Source organism: Hypanus sabinus, chromosome 4 (assembly GCF_030144855.1).
Source record: "Hypanus sabinus isolate sHypSab1 chromosome 4, sHypSab1.hap1, whole genome shotgun sequence".
NCBI lineage: Eukaryota > Metazoa > Chordata > Chondrichthyes > Myliobatiformes > Dasyatidae > Hypanus > Hypanus sabinus.
Genome location: NC_082709.1, coordinates 121,406,994 through 121,419,796, shown reverse-complemented (window position 1 = coordinate 121,419,796; position 12,803 = coordinate 121,406,994). Strand labels below are relative to the sequence as shown.

Below are 12,803 nucleotides of genomic sequence, written 5' to 3'. Positions count from 1 at the left end.
AGCAAAGTGTGTAAAGCGCGAAAGAACTGCTAGTTCATTTAAAGTGGAATGGCATAATGAAACAGTAGAAACTGCTACACTGAAACCTCATGAAGTCAGGAGCATGGAGCTACAAGAAATATTTACATACAATACAGAAACTTGTATTACCTGCGTGTATTGTCACAATGCCAAAGTGCAAGTGGGAAGAAGTTGAGTGATATTTGGAAACTTGACCTTTTAAAGAATCATTTAGCAAGCAAATCACATATGGATGGTGTGCAAAAGCTCAGATGAGAAGACCCTTCATTACCTGCTACAGGCCTGCTATGCATGTTTTGTGAGAGTTCAGCTGAACAAGAGTAAAAATAATCAAGTCCAGACACCAAAGTTCTTATTGATAGGTATTTTATTTCTCTTAAGCAATGAGCAACAAACTGGACTTGGTAGATAATTATCCTTAGAATAGCTTCAGATTCACTTCCACTTAAAAATTCAGTGAGCACATGTTGTTGTCACTGGGCAAAAAATTGAACTGCATACAATGGTCATTACAAAATTGAACTGCATACAATGGTCATTACAAAATTAGAGGGAATATTGAACTTCAGGTAAAAAGACCCTTAGGAGATAGTGATCACAGCATGATATATTTCACCCAGCAGTTTGAGAAAGAGAAACTAAAATCAGATATATCAATATTAGAGTAGAGTAAAGGGAACCACAGAGGCATGAGAGAGGAGTGGGGATGATGGCAGAACAGCAGTGGCTGAAGTTTCTGGGAGCAATTTGAAAGGTGCAGAATAGATAAATACCAGAGATGAAAAAGTATTCTAAAGGGAGAATGAGGCAACTATGGCTGATGTAGGAAGTTAAAGATTGCATAAAAGCAAAAGAGAGGCCATATATATTATAGAAAAAAACAGTGAGAAGCTAGAGGATTGGGATGCTTTTAAAAACCAACAAAAGGCAACTAAATTGCAATAAGGAGAGAAAAGATGATAAAAAGGTAAGGTAGCCAAATATGTAAAAGAGGATGTCAAAAGTCTTTTTTTTAAATATATAAAGAGTAAAAGAGAGGCAAGAGTGGATAGTGAGCTGCTGGAAAATGTCGCTGGAGAGTTTATAATGTCGGACAATGAAAAGGAATAAGTATTTTGTGTCAGATTTTACAATGGAAGACACTCAGAATATGCCAAAAATTCAAGAGTGTCGGTTAGAATTCTTTGAAGAAATAACGGACAGTATAAACAAAGGAGAGTCAGTGGTCGTTGTTAACTTGGAACATTTGATGGCTCTGGGTCTGTACTTGCTGGTTTACAAAAATGATAGGGGATCTCCTTGAAACCAATTGAATATTGAAAGACCTAGATTGAGCGTATGTGGAGAGGATGTTTCCAATAGCTGGGGACAACTTCAGATTACAAAGACATCCCTTTTGAACAGAGATGAGGAGGATTTTCTTTAGCCAGAGGGTGGTGAAAATGGGGAATTTATTGCCACCGATGGCTGTGGAGGCCAAGTGTTTGGGTATATCTAAAGTGGAGGTCGAAAGGTTCTTGATTAGTCAGGGTGTCAACGGTTACAGGGAGAAGGGCGGCAAACGGTGTTGAGAGAGAAAATGAAACAGCCATGATGGAATGGCAGAGTAGACCTGATGGACCCGATGGCCTAATTCTGCTCCCATGTCTTACAGTCTAATGGTCTTAAGACCTTAGAAACAACAGAATTCCATGTACACAATATCTTTAATTTTGCAAAATGTGCTTCGCAGGAGGTTTATCAAACAAAAGTGAGATTTTTAGGCATAGGTTGGGTGAATAAGGGCAGTTTGTTTTTTTTCTCCCCCAAGGAAATAAAACCAAAAACTAAAGGGCCCAGATCTAAGGTGATTTAATAGAACTCAGGGGGTGAAAACTTTTTCAAGATTTTTGAATATTTATATTCAAAATATGAATATTCCTCTGCTGAAAGGAGTATTGTAGAGTATATGTGATACATATTATCACATTGATTGTTGCAGTAGCTATCAATAGCCAGAGATGAACATATGATATATGAGCCCGTTGATGCTCAAGGTACTGTGAGTTATCAACCAAAGATTTCTCTGCAGCAGTTGATCTTGTTGGAGTCAATGCACTTTATATGTAAAGTATCTGTTGGAGATGCCAGGGCCCAGGCATCACATTTGTTTTTAGGTGGTAAATGTCTTATTTATTGAGGAACTGAGCTAATGATAAGGACTGAGTTCAATCTTGCTGACTGAGCTGATCTCTTCCAAGATGGTCACTTGAACAATGCAAATGATTTCATTCATGCTCTGCTTATCTTCAGAGATAGAATCATGTGTGTTTAATCCTGATGGTCAGCTGGAGTATGTAAAGTATGATTGTCATTTCAATCCATCTTTGTAAAGGCATCACATTACTGATCTTTCTGATGTAATTTTAAACCAAAGCATTATCTGCTTTCTGAGACAAATGTAGAAGGTCCACTAAATCAGGGGATCCAACCTTTTCTGTGCCTTGGACTCCTACCATTAACCAAGGGCTCAGAAGATCCCAGGTTGGGAACCCCTGCACTAATTTAGTCATAGAAGGGAAGGGAGAGGCCTCCTTGATCAACATCACTTCTCTCATCATCCCCTCTGCCCACCAGTGAAGCTCTTTAGTTGACACTTACTTTAACTATCTAGCTAACCACTTTGTTGCACCACAGTAGGGATGTTGCAGTCATCTGGTCGCTGTTTTATGTGGGAGTCATTATATCTCATGTTTCTGGTTGACTGCCTATGATCTTTGTTAAGGATCCCATTCAGTAGGCCGAGGATCCTGGCCAACATTCCACCACAATTAAGCCCCCAAGAATACTGCTCAGCAACACATGGAACCCTGGCCGGGCTCAGCCAGTCTGATCCCTGTAGGTACCACTTTTTGGGTAGATTTTATTTTCAGCTTTAAAGTCCTCACCTCTTTTGAAGTATAAGCATCCTCTGGGATGGGATGGTACATAGCACCCTGATACCTCCCTCTTTAACATGAGTATTAGTAGGTATTTTCTGCCATGAAGACAGAGAACAACACAGACCAATAAAACAAATGGATGAACTCTCAAATCATTTAGTTCTGTTAATGGGTTTTTGCTGGTTTGTTTTGTTAACTGAGTTTGTCTGCTTTAAATAGTCACTGGCCTGGAGGAAATGGTCACCAGATTTTAGTGCACACCCACACTTACACATTGAGCTATTGATCCTTCCTGGCAATTCATTGGTATTAAAGCATCTAGTTCCAGAGGGAATCGTATTCCATTCAACTCATTAGTTGTGAAGTAGATCTCACCTCAGTGGAAGAGATTTTGTGATTTGATTATAAAGTGGTTGAGATAATAATCATTTTTATCAGGTGTTCAGTCTCTTGGGTACTGCTCTTTACGTGGTTGCTTTGATCCATTAGCTATACTTTCCCCCCTGAAAAAGCATCTCCAGCAATAACTGCCACAAAATGCTCTGGGGCTTCTTTCTTTGGCTTCGATGGATGCAAGGGAGGTACTGACTGAAAGCTAACAGGAACATATTCCATACATAAGAAAATCTGCAGATGCTGGAAATCCAAGCAACAGACACAAAATTAACATTCTCCCAGGCCCCTGCATTGCCATGGATAGAAAGGATGCAAACCTCTGGGAAGGTCCGATTCCTGGGGAAGGAGTTGGAAGTGGAGAAAGCTAGCTCCAAATCAGCCCTCCTGACAAAATGCATGGAACTCTACATTTTATAACACATCTCACAGCCACCTGGACTACACCTCATCCCACCCTGTTACTACCTCCTTCTCTCAGTTCCTTCATCTCCACCCCATCTGCTCTCAGGATGAGGCTTTTCATTCCAAAACTAAGGAGATGTCCTCCTACTTCAAAGAAATCCCTTAAAAAGCTCACATTTTCAGGCACAGCCACTCATATTCTTCACAAATAAAGCCAGATTATTTCCAAAATTGTTTCTGTTTACAGTTGTCAGAGAGCAAACTGGTTCTAAGTCCTGACAAGGGCCTCGGCCCGAAATGTCGACAGTGCTTCGCCTTGTAGATGCTGCCTGGCCTGCTGTGTTCCACCAGCATTTTGTGTGTGTTGTTTAAATTTCCAGCATCTGCAGATTCCCTCATGTTTGCTGGTTCTAAGTTGTACAGGAATGCACTCAGGTTCAAGGAACATTAAACGACAGTCACATTTTGTCTTCTGTGGCTATTAATACTCAGTTTTCTTCCCAAATACACAAAACCCTGTGATCCAGTGAAGCACCTTAGGCCTTAATGTTAGGCCCCCACAGGAAATCAAACTTGGGCTTGTATTTATAGAGAGACATTCACAGTCTCTTTCTGGACACTCTTGACCTACTGAAGCTTCTTTTAAGTGTACTCTCTGTTGAGGCAGGCAGCCTATTTGCACATTCATCCACAATATTATTTGATAAGAATTTCTTTGGAATAACTTTGCTTATTACTTCTGCTCCTCTATGTTTTGATCCTCTGTTTTACGTACTTTGATGACACCATGTCTCCTTAAGGGTGCAATAACATACGTTGGGACCACAGATCCAATGTTGTAGTTTTAGGTGGCTATGAAAACGAAACTAGTCGCTGCAGCGGGGGGCTACCCTGTACGGACAATATCCCCCTGATTTCGCTTGATGTCGCTATTGGTAAATGTTCTAAGTGTTCGAAGGCGAAGCAATCTGCAAGGAAATACAGCCGGTGAGACCCCTCCCACCAGCCCGCCCAGAGTCCTGGCTCCGATGCAATGGCTAATGAAACTTTGTTGAACAAAGGGCGGTGTTGAGGCAGAACCTGATTTGCATAAACCCCAATATAACAGCGTGGCCCCAAGGCAATAGACGTCAGTCTTCTGTAGCGAGGGTTGCAACTGAGTTACCAGCTTGTTTTTAAACGAAGGAGCTATTGTCGTTTGGTAAGAGGTTGTGAGTAATTTGTCGTTTTTGTTGTTTGTTTTACTGATGTAACTTGTATAATATTGCTCAGATTTGCAGTTTCAATTTTTTTCACTGGCATGTTCTTTGTGGAACCAGCTGGCACGAATGATAGTTTTAGCATTTTGCAACGCGCGGGTTCTTTTGCATCTTTGTGTTGCATTATTGCAGATAGTGTTGGATTCTTTACCAAGTGTTTTTTTTAAATTAGCTTCAATAGATTTATTTTTTTATTAAAACATGGGGGTAAGGCTTGTGGGGGGGCACTAAAGAGATGAGTAACACGGGAATGAAATATTAAGAAGGGAAGGAGTTGGCCAACAGAATCTTGTATTGGGGAGTGGTGGTAGTATGGTGGGGTTGTAGAGGAAAGTGCAGTATTTGTATTCCTATCGACAACGAGCGGTGACCGCCCTGTCCTCGTTGCCGCTGTGACTGTCAGGAAGTGGCCGGACGCGTGGGTTACAGCTCACTGTACCTGCTCGGAGACGCTGTGCGCCCTCCAACCGCCACAAAACGCACCTCAGGTTAACGCTTATGTTCTGGTGCAGGTCGCCAGCCTTCCGAGATGGCAGACGAGGAAAGCAAGCCCGCAGTCGGTAGCGATCTGCAAAAGGAGATCACTGGCTTCAAGAAGGAAAAACTTCAACAAACTGAGACCAAGGAAAGCAAAATCTTGCCTGATGCAGCCAGTGAGTGGAATTAATACAGAGCCTCTTAATGGGAAAAAAAACATTATATGCATACTTAAGTTTTTTTTGTCATGCCTCGACTTTCACAAGCCTATAGTTTACTTAGAACAATGAGCACTAGCTGAATTTTGGGAGGGCATTTTGCCGTTAATTTTTAACTGTAATGGGCTGTGAGGGAGAAGTTGATAATATGGAACGTGCCAGACGCAGTGATGTAATGGCATAGTCCTATCATCTAAATTCTCTAATCTCTTTATCACATTGTGTTTGCACCCCTTCCAACAATGTTCCTTCCCTTGGATCTTACTGGGTGGAGTGCCCGGGTTGGATGTAAGATTAACCCTTCTCTGCTCTCTTTCAGCAATCGAAGCAGAAAAGAAAGCAGCGAAAGAAGCACCGGGACAATGAGAGTAGCTTTCTAATTTGTGCTGTACATTCCACAAGCATTGCCTTCTAGCTATATACCTTTGTAAAAGGGAAAAAAAAATCCTTTTGGATGCAGTGTGATGGGATTAAGTGAACTGGCTGGCTCCTTCCCCATTCCACTTCCCCTTTCCTTGTTTCTTCCCTGCCCTCATTTTGTTTCTTCCTGGCCTTGTTTTTTTTGGGTAAAAAAAACACCATTTGGAACTACTGACCATCTGACTGGCTTGTCTTCTGATGGCACTAAAGAGCTTGCGTTAATCTCTCCCTTTTCCGATTTAAACTTTGAAATTTCAACTTTATTCAGTTGAATCTGTACAGCAATAGTTGTAATTACGGCTACTTCGAAGAGCACCAGACGAAATCCGGCCCCGTCTAATGGGAAATCTAAAAAGGCTGACGAGTACGCGGAAGAAACCCCCTTGGGTCAAGAGATTAGAATCTCGAATCAGCGGTATCTGCACTGAAATAACGCAATGAAAAGGGAAATTGAAGAAAAAATTGACTCTTTGAGCCTCGATCTTAAAGAAGTTAATCGAAAAGCGGCACATCTCCCTTCTCGTTTAGATAAGGCTTAGCAACTAATCGTGGATTTGGAAACTCAATCACGTCTGAATAATATTCGAATTGTTGGGTTAAAAGAGAAATCAGAATCTGCCGACACACTGGATTATTTTGCTAAAATGTTTCAGTCTTTATTTCCGGAGGTTTGTTCGCAACTCCGGGAGATTGAATCGGCTCGTAGAACCGGTGCTTTAAAAACTTTGGATGAAGGTAAAAACAGGCATATTGTTGTGTGTTTTCTCCATTTTAGAGACAAAGATTGCATAGTAAGCTTGCAAGAAAACAAAGATTATTTTCACTTCAAGGCTCAGAAGTCCGTTTTTTTGAAGATTTTCCATGCGAATTTGTTAAACGCGCTGCTTTTGGTCCTTCTATGACACTAGTGTATCAAAAGAAACTTTCCATTATTACAATATTCAGCAAAATTAAAGCTCTTTAATAAAAATTCTGGAGTTCTTATTTTCTATAATGCAGTTGAAGCACTGTGTTTTATTAACTCTTTGGCAAAACCGATGGCGAATCTGAAGTCTGAAGATTAAATGATTTATAATAGTTTGATGTCTCGTGATGTAAACTGAAGAGATTGGAAGATTTGATGGTCACAGAAAGTCTTTATCTTAAAATGCTCCGCTTGGGAAATAGTGCAAGAATTGAGAAGGCAGGAGGCGGGAGGAGGCTGAGAGAAATATATCAGGAAGAGACCGGGAGTTTCCCAAAAACAGTCCTCACCCCCTTCAGAAGAGCCATAAAGTTTGGCTATCTTATTATTATTATGAAATTCTTAGTATAATGTGGATTTTCTATTACTTAGTTGTTATTCTTTATTCGCTCGCTTACTCCTTTTTCCCCACCAAAATGATTATATGTGTGTGTGTGCATATATGTATGTATATGTGTGTGGGTGTGTGTGCATATATATATAAGAGGAGTACACAGGGAAATCTTTTCCGTGTAATGGATTTGTTCACTGACTTTTATGAATACTGCAATGGGGGCCCTCAACTCACAAGTAGGAGGGGTTATCCCCGACAGCTAGACATTTCTTCTAGCTCAACGCAGGGTCATCTACTAGAGACCTCAGCCTTGGAATCACACGTTTGTTGCCATTTTTGTTATTATTTGCATTTCTTGGTTCTTACTTGTTCAGGGAGTAGATCGATTAAATTTTATTCTGCTAATTTCAATGATACTTCGACAGATAAATACAGATGGCTAAGGACAAGGAAAAATTAATTTCTTTTAATGTCAATGGGCTATTAAATCCAATCAAATGTAATAGAATTTTATCCAAAATGAAAAAAGAACAAGCCCATGTAGTATATTTACAGGAAACTCATTTAAGTGATAATGAGCATAAAATACTAAAGAGAATGGGCTTCACTAATCTGTTTTTCTCCTCATATAAGTCAGGACATAGAAGAGGAGTTGCTATTCTTATCTCAAGTAAGCTAAACTTTGAAAAAGTATTCGAAAAGGGAGATAAAGGGGGCAGATATATTCTGGTAAGGGAGAATGTAGACAGAAATTCAGTTACTCTATTGAATATATACGCACCCCTGGGAAGTGATATTGGTTTCTTTCAGAAAATTACTGATATTATGGTAATGGAAACAGAAGGTCTCTTGATGTGTGGGGGAAACTTAAGTTTACAATTACAGCCAAACTTAGACTCTTCCAATAGAAAAACCTATAAAACAAAATCTTTACATAAGAAAGTTAATACCCTTTTTGAGGATGTTGGTTTAACTGATATATGGAGGGACCTTTTCCCCGACAGAAGGGATTACACTCATTATTCTGCTCACCATTCCATATATACAAGAACAGACTATTTCATAACATTTGGAAAAGACAAAGACAAAATAAACACCTGTGGAATTGGGACAATAGATGTAAGTGACCATGTACCTATATATTTATCTGTTGATTTTGACCTACAACCAAAGAATACTATTTGGAAACTAAATTCAAGTCTACTCAATGATCCGTACTTTAAGGAACAATTTAAAAAGAAATTGGTCTGTACTTAGAATTTGATGATAATGGAGTGGTTTCACCTCCCATTTTATAGGAAACTCTGAAGGCTGTTTTAAGAGGGAAAATTATAGTGATACCTTCATATAAGTAAAAAATAAGGAATGAAACAGAGGAATTTCAAAATAGGCTGAAGGAACTAGAGAAAAAACACAAATTGAATTTGGGACAGAATACATTAGGGGAAATTTGAAGAATTAGGAATGAAATTAGTAGTTTGGCTACGCAAGAAATCAGGAAAAATTTAACGTTTCTGAAACAGACATTATTGAAGTGGATCAAAATCTATGAAAATTCTGGCATGGAAACTGAAAAGAAAGATAGCAGAAAATACAATTCATAGAATTAGGGACCCAAGAACAAAAATGATAAAAAATAAGCTAAGTGAAATTCAAGAAGCTTTTGAAGTGTTTTACAAAACTGTATATTCCAAAGTTCCAGGGGGAAGCATAACCCAAATTGACACCTTCTTGAATTCTCTAGAATTACCCAATTTAAGCGAAGAACAAAATAGAATGATGACTTCTGACATAACTGAAGCAATTAGTAGGCTTATATTAAGCAACTCACCAGGATCAGATGGGTATGCGGCAGAGTGGTACAAATAAATTAAAAATGGGTTAATTCCTGTTTTACTCCCCACACTGAACTGGGCTCTAAAAAAGGCACAAATGCCACCCAGTTGGAAGGAAGCAATAATCTCAGCTATACCACAAGAAAGCAAGGATAAAATGGAATGCGGGTCATTTAGACCAATATCCAGTCTTAATGTGGATTATAGATTATTTACCTCCACCATGGCCAAAGGATTAGAGGACTTTCTACCCATACTGATACGTAACAATCAGACAGGTTTTAAACGACAACGCCAGGCACAAGACAAATACAAAGGACATTTCACATTATGGATCATATATAAAAAAATAAAATCGAAGCAATAGTGATAAGTGTGGATGCTGAAAAGGCATTTGATTTGGTTAATTGGAATTTCCTTTACAGAGTTTTACATAGATTTGGTTTCCAAGACAAAATTATTAAAACTATACAGACACTATGACAACCCTACCGCCAGGTTTAAAATCAATGGATATTTATCAAATAGTCTTACCCTAGAAAGGGGCACGAGACAGGGTTGTGCATGGTCACTGCTACTCTTTGCGTTATATCTGGAACCATTAGCTCAATGCATCAGACAAAATGAAGGTATCAGGGGAATTACTATTAAAGGGACAGTGCATAAATTGGCTTGATATGCGGATAACATTTTGATCTATCTAGGGCAACCAACATACTCTTTACCTAAATTGATGCAATCCTTTGAACAATATGGTCAATTATCAGGATGAAAGATCAACAGAGATAAAACCCAATTACTTTCATATTATTCTCGCCCACCAAAAGAAATTCAAAGTAGATATCCCTGGGCATGGCACACAGAATCTTTCAAATATTTGGGCATCATTATGCCAAAAGATTTGGCAAAATTATCAGAATGTAATTATCAGCCTTTATATAAAAAATTAAGGAAGATATGGCAAGATGGAACCTGATTCCTTTTTCAGTCTCAGTTCAAGGATTGAGTCTATTAAAATGAATATACTGCCCAGACTGTTATATCTCTTTCAGACCCTACCAATAGAGATTAATCAAAATCAATTCAATGAGTGGAACAAGATGTTATCAAGGTATATTTGGTCAGGTAAAAGGCATAGAGTTCATTTCAAAATTTTGCAATTAGCAAAGGAAAAGTGGGGATGGGGCCTACCTTCTCTTAGAGATTATTATTTTGCAGCACAGTTGAGAACTCTGATATGTTGGTGCAACCCATCATATGACATTCAATGGAAAAACATTGAGGAGCGGGTACTTCCCATCCCCATACAAGCAATTTTGGCTGACAACAACTGCAAAGGTACATAAATACTATTGATAACCCATGAGTGAAATTTACTCTTAAAATATGGAAAAGTACTATAAAAGAATATTATCTAAAGGGAGAGATTGCAATTCTTAAATGGTGTGCACATGACTCGGATTTTACACCAAATAAATTGGATGCTAGATTTAAGGACTGGACAGCTAAAGGAATAACAGTTCGGTGTAACATAATGAAAGAAGGAACACTGTTCAGTTTTGAAATGCTTGAAGAGAAACACTTATTAGAAAAACAAGATTTTTATTGGTATTTACAGATGCGACAATATGTTAATAAGACGCTTAAAAATGTAACCAAGGCAAGTACATGCTTGATAGAGCTACTTAAAAAAGCATATAATTCAGCTAACGGTAGTAGTAGTATCATTTCAAGCATGTATAAGGGGTTGTCAAATCTTAAAGCACATTTGACTTCATACTTAAAATGAAATGGCAGAAGGCAGGAGGGGTAAATATATCTGAGGAAGAATGGACAATAATATGGAGGTATCAGTGGAAGGGTACCAGTTCACAGAAATGGAGGGAGTTTGGATGGAAGAACTTGATAAGATATTTTATTACACACTCTCAGAAATCCCATTATGATAGTAACCTCCGTGTTTGCTGGAGAAATTGTGGAAATCAAAATGCAAATCATTATCATATTTTTTGGGACTGCCCTGTTATCAAAAACTATTGGAGGGGATACACAATGCCGTACAAGACACCTTGAAATGTGAAATACCCTTAGAGAGTAAGACCATATACAAATGCATTTTGGACATCTACCTCAAGAATGGTTGAAAGGAGATAAATATTTAATGAATATACTGTGGGTGGCTGGTAAAAAGACACTTACTAGGAAATGGTTATCACAGGAGAGGCCAACATTAAATACATGGATGGAAATTACAACGGACATTTACAAAATGAAGAAGATAACAGCATCTGTTAATCATAAGCTGGAACAATTTGATTCATACTGGGAAAAATGGTTTAATTACATAATGCCTCACAGGCCTGATTTTATTCTCACAAATCAATGAATCTGTTGTAAAAAAAAGATCACTCCCTACTTGTACATAGTTCTTTCCTTTTGCTTGTTTTTTTTCTTTCCTCTCTTTTCTATAAGTGTATACCTCAGATAAATAATTTGTGGAGATTTGTGATATATTTGATTATATGATATATATGTACAATGTCTGAAATACATCTTATGGAAATGTTTTTAGATGATGAACTTCAATAAAAAAATAAATTACGGAAAAAAAAAGTGAAGGTTGATAGTGCGAGAGCATTCCTTTGGGGTTAGCACATATAACAAATAATTTCAGCAACTGACTTCAGCCACCAGTCTTCAGAGTCGAATATGAATTGCGGATTAAATGTAAAATACAGCTCTGAACAAGTGGTCCTAAGAACCGTGAACCACAGTTAATTAAAAGACCAGACAATGATGATTTAAATTCATTATTTTGGGTGTCATTTCCGTGCCTGTAGCGTGGCTGTGAAGAGCAAGGGGTGAGGGTGGTGTGCAATTCAAAGGAAGCATTGGAAATGTGGAATTGACCTGAATTGCCCTTTGATCTGTAGTGTAGAAATTGTTGCGTAGTGTTGGGTCAAGCAGGCCTTTCTCCTCCAAAAGGGATCTCAGTATGACACTTGCTCCATCTCATTTTGTTGACAAAAGAGACTGCTTCATGTCTACCAGCATTTCTATCCTGTGACTTTGTTCATGTGACAACAGATTGCTTTTTGATTATTCAGGGTCTCAAAGGTTACAGGGAGAAAGCAGGAGAACGAAGTTGAGAGGGATAATAAATCAAGCAATGTTGGATTGTTGGAAGAGACTTGATGGGCTGAATAGCCTAACTCTGCTGCTATGGAAATGGTCTTATAGTCTTACATCAGGTTCTAGTTTAGTTTGGTGAAGTCACATTTCAGGGTGAGCGTAGTGAGGTTGTGCAATTTGGGAAATTAATGATTTTAAATATTTTGTATTTAGATTATTACCCCCATGTATTGATCATTAATATTGGAAGGAAAATGCCTCCTTGGATTTGAGGAAATTTTTGGGCTGCAGTCAAATTTAATGAGCAGCATCAATGGGCACTTCAGCTTGAGAAGCCTTGCTTTTTCATAGTAGGAGGACGCTTGGTCTGAAACCTCCCTATCTATGCTTTGCATGTTCCCTGCTCAAGCACAAATTTGACTGT

The 12,803-nt window shown here is 38.6% G+C and overlaps 1 long non-coding RNA gene across 1 annotated transcript; it reads left to right on the top strand.

Annotated features, from left to right (window-relative positions):
* The first annotated feature begins 4,783 nt into the window (after positions 1-4,783).
* On the top strand, positions 4,784-7,108 carry LOC132393158 (uncharacterized). The gene is made up of 3 exons (XR_009511768.1): positions 4,784-4,941; positions 5,512-5,652; positions 6,014-7,108. It is a non-coding gene; the product is annotated as an uncharacterized LOC132393158 (long non-coding RNA).
* The last annotated feature ends 5,695 nt before the right edge of the window (positions 7,109-12,803 follow it).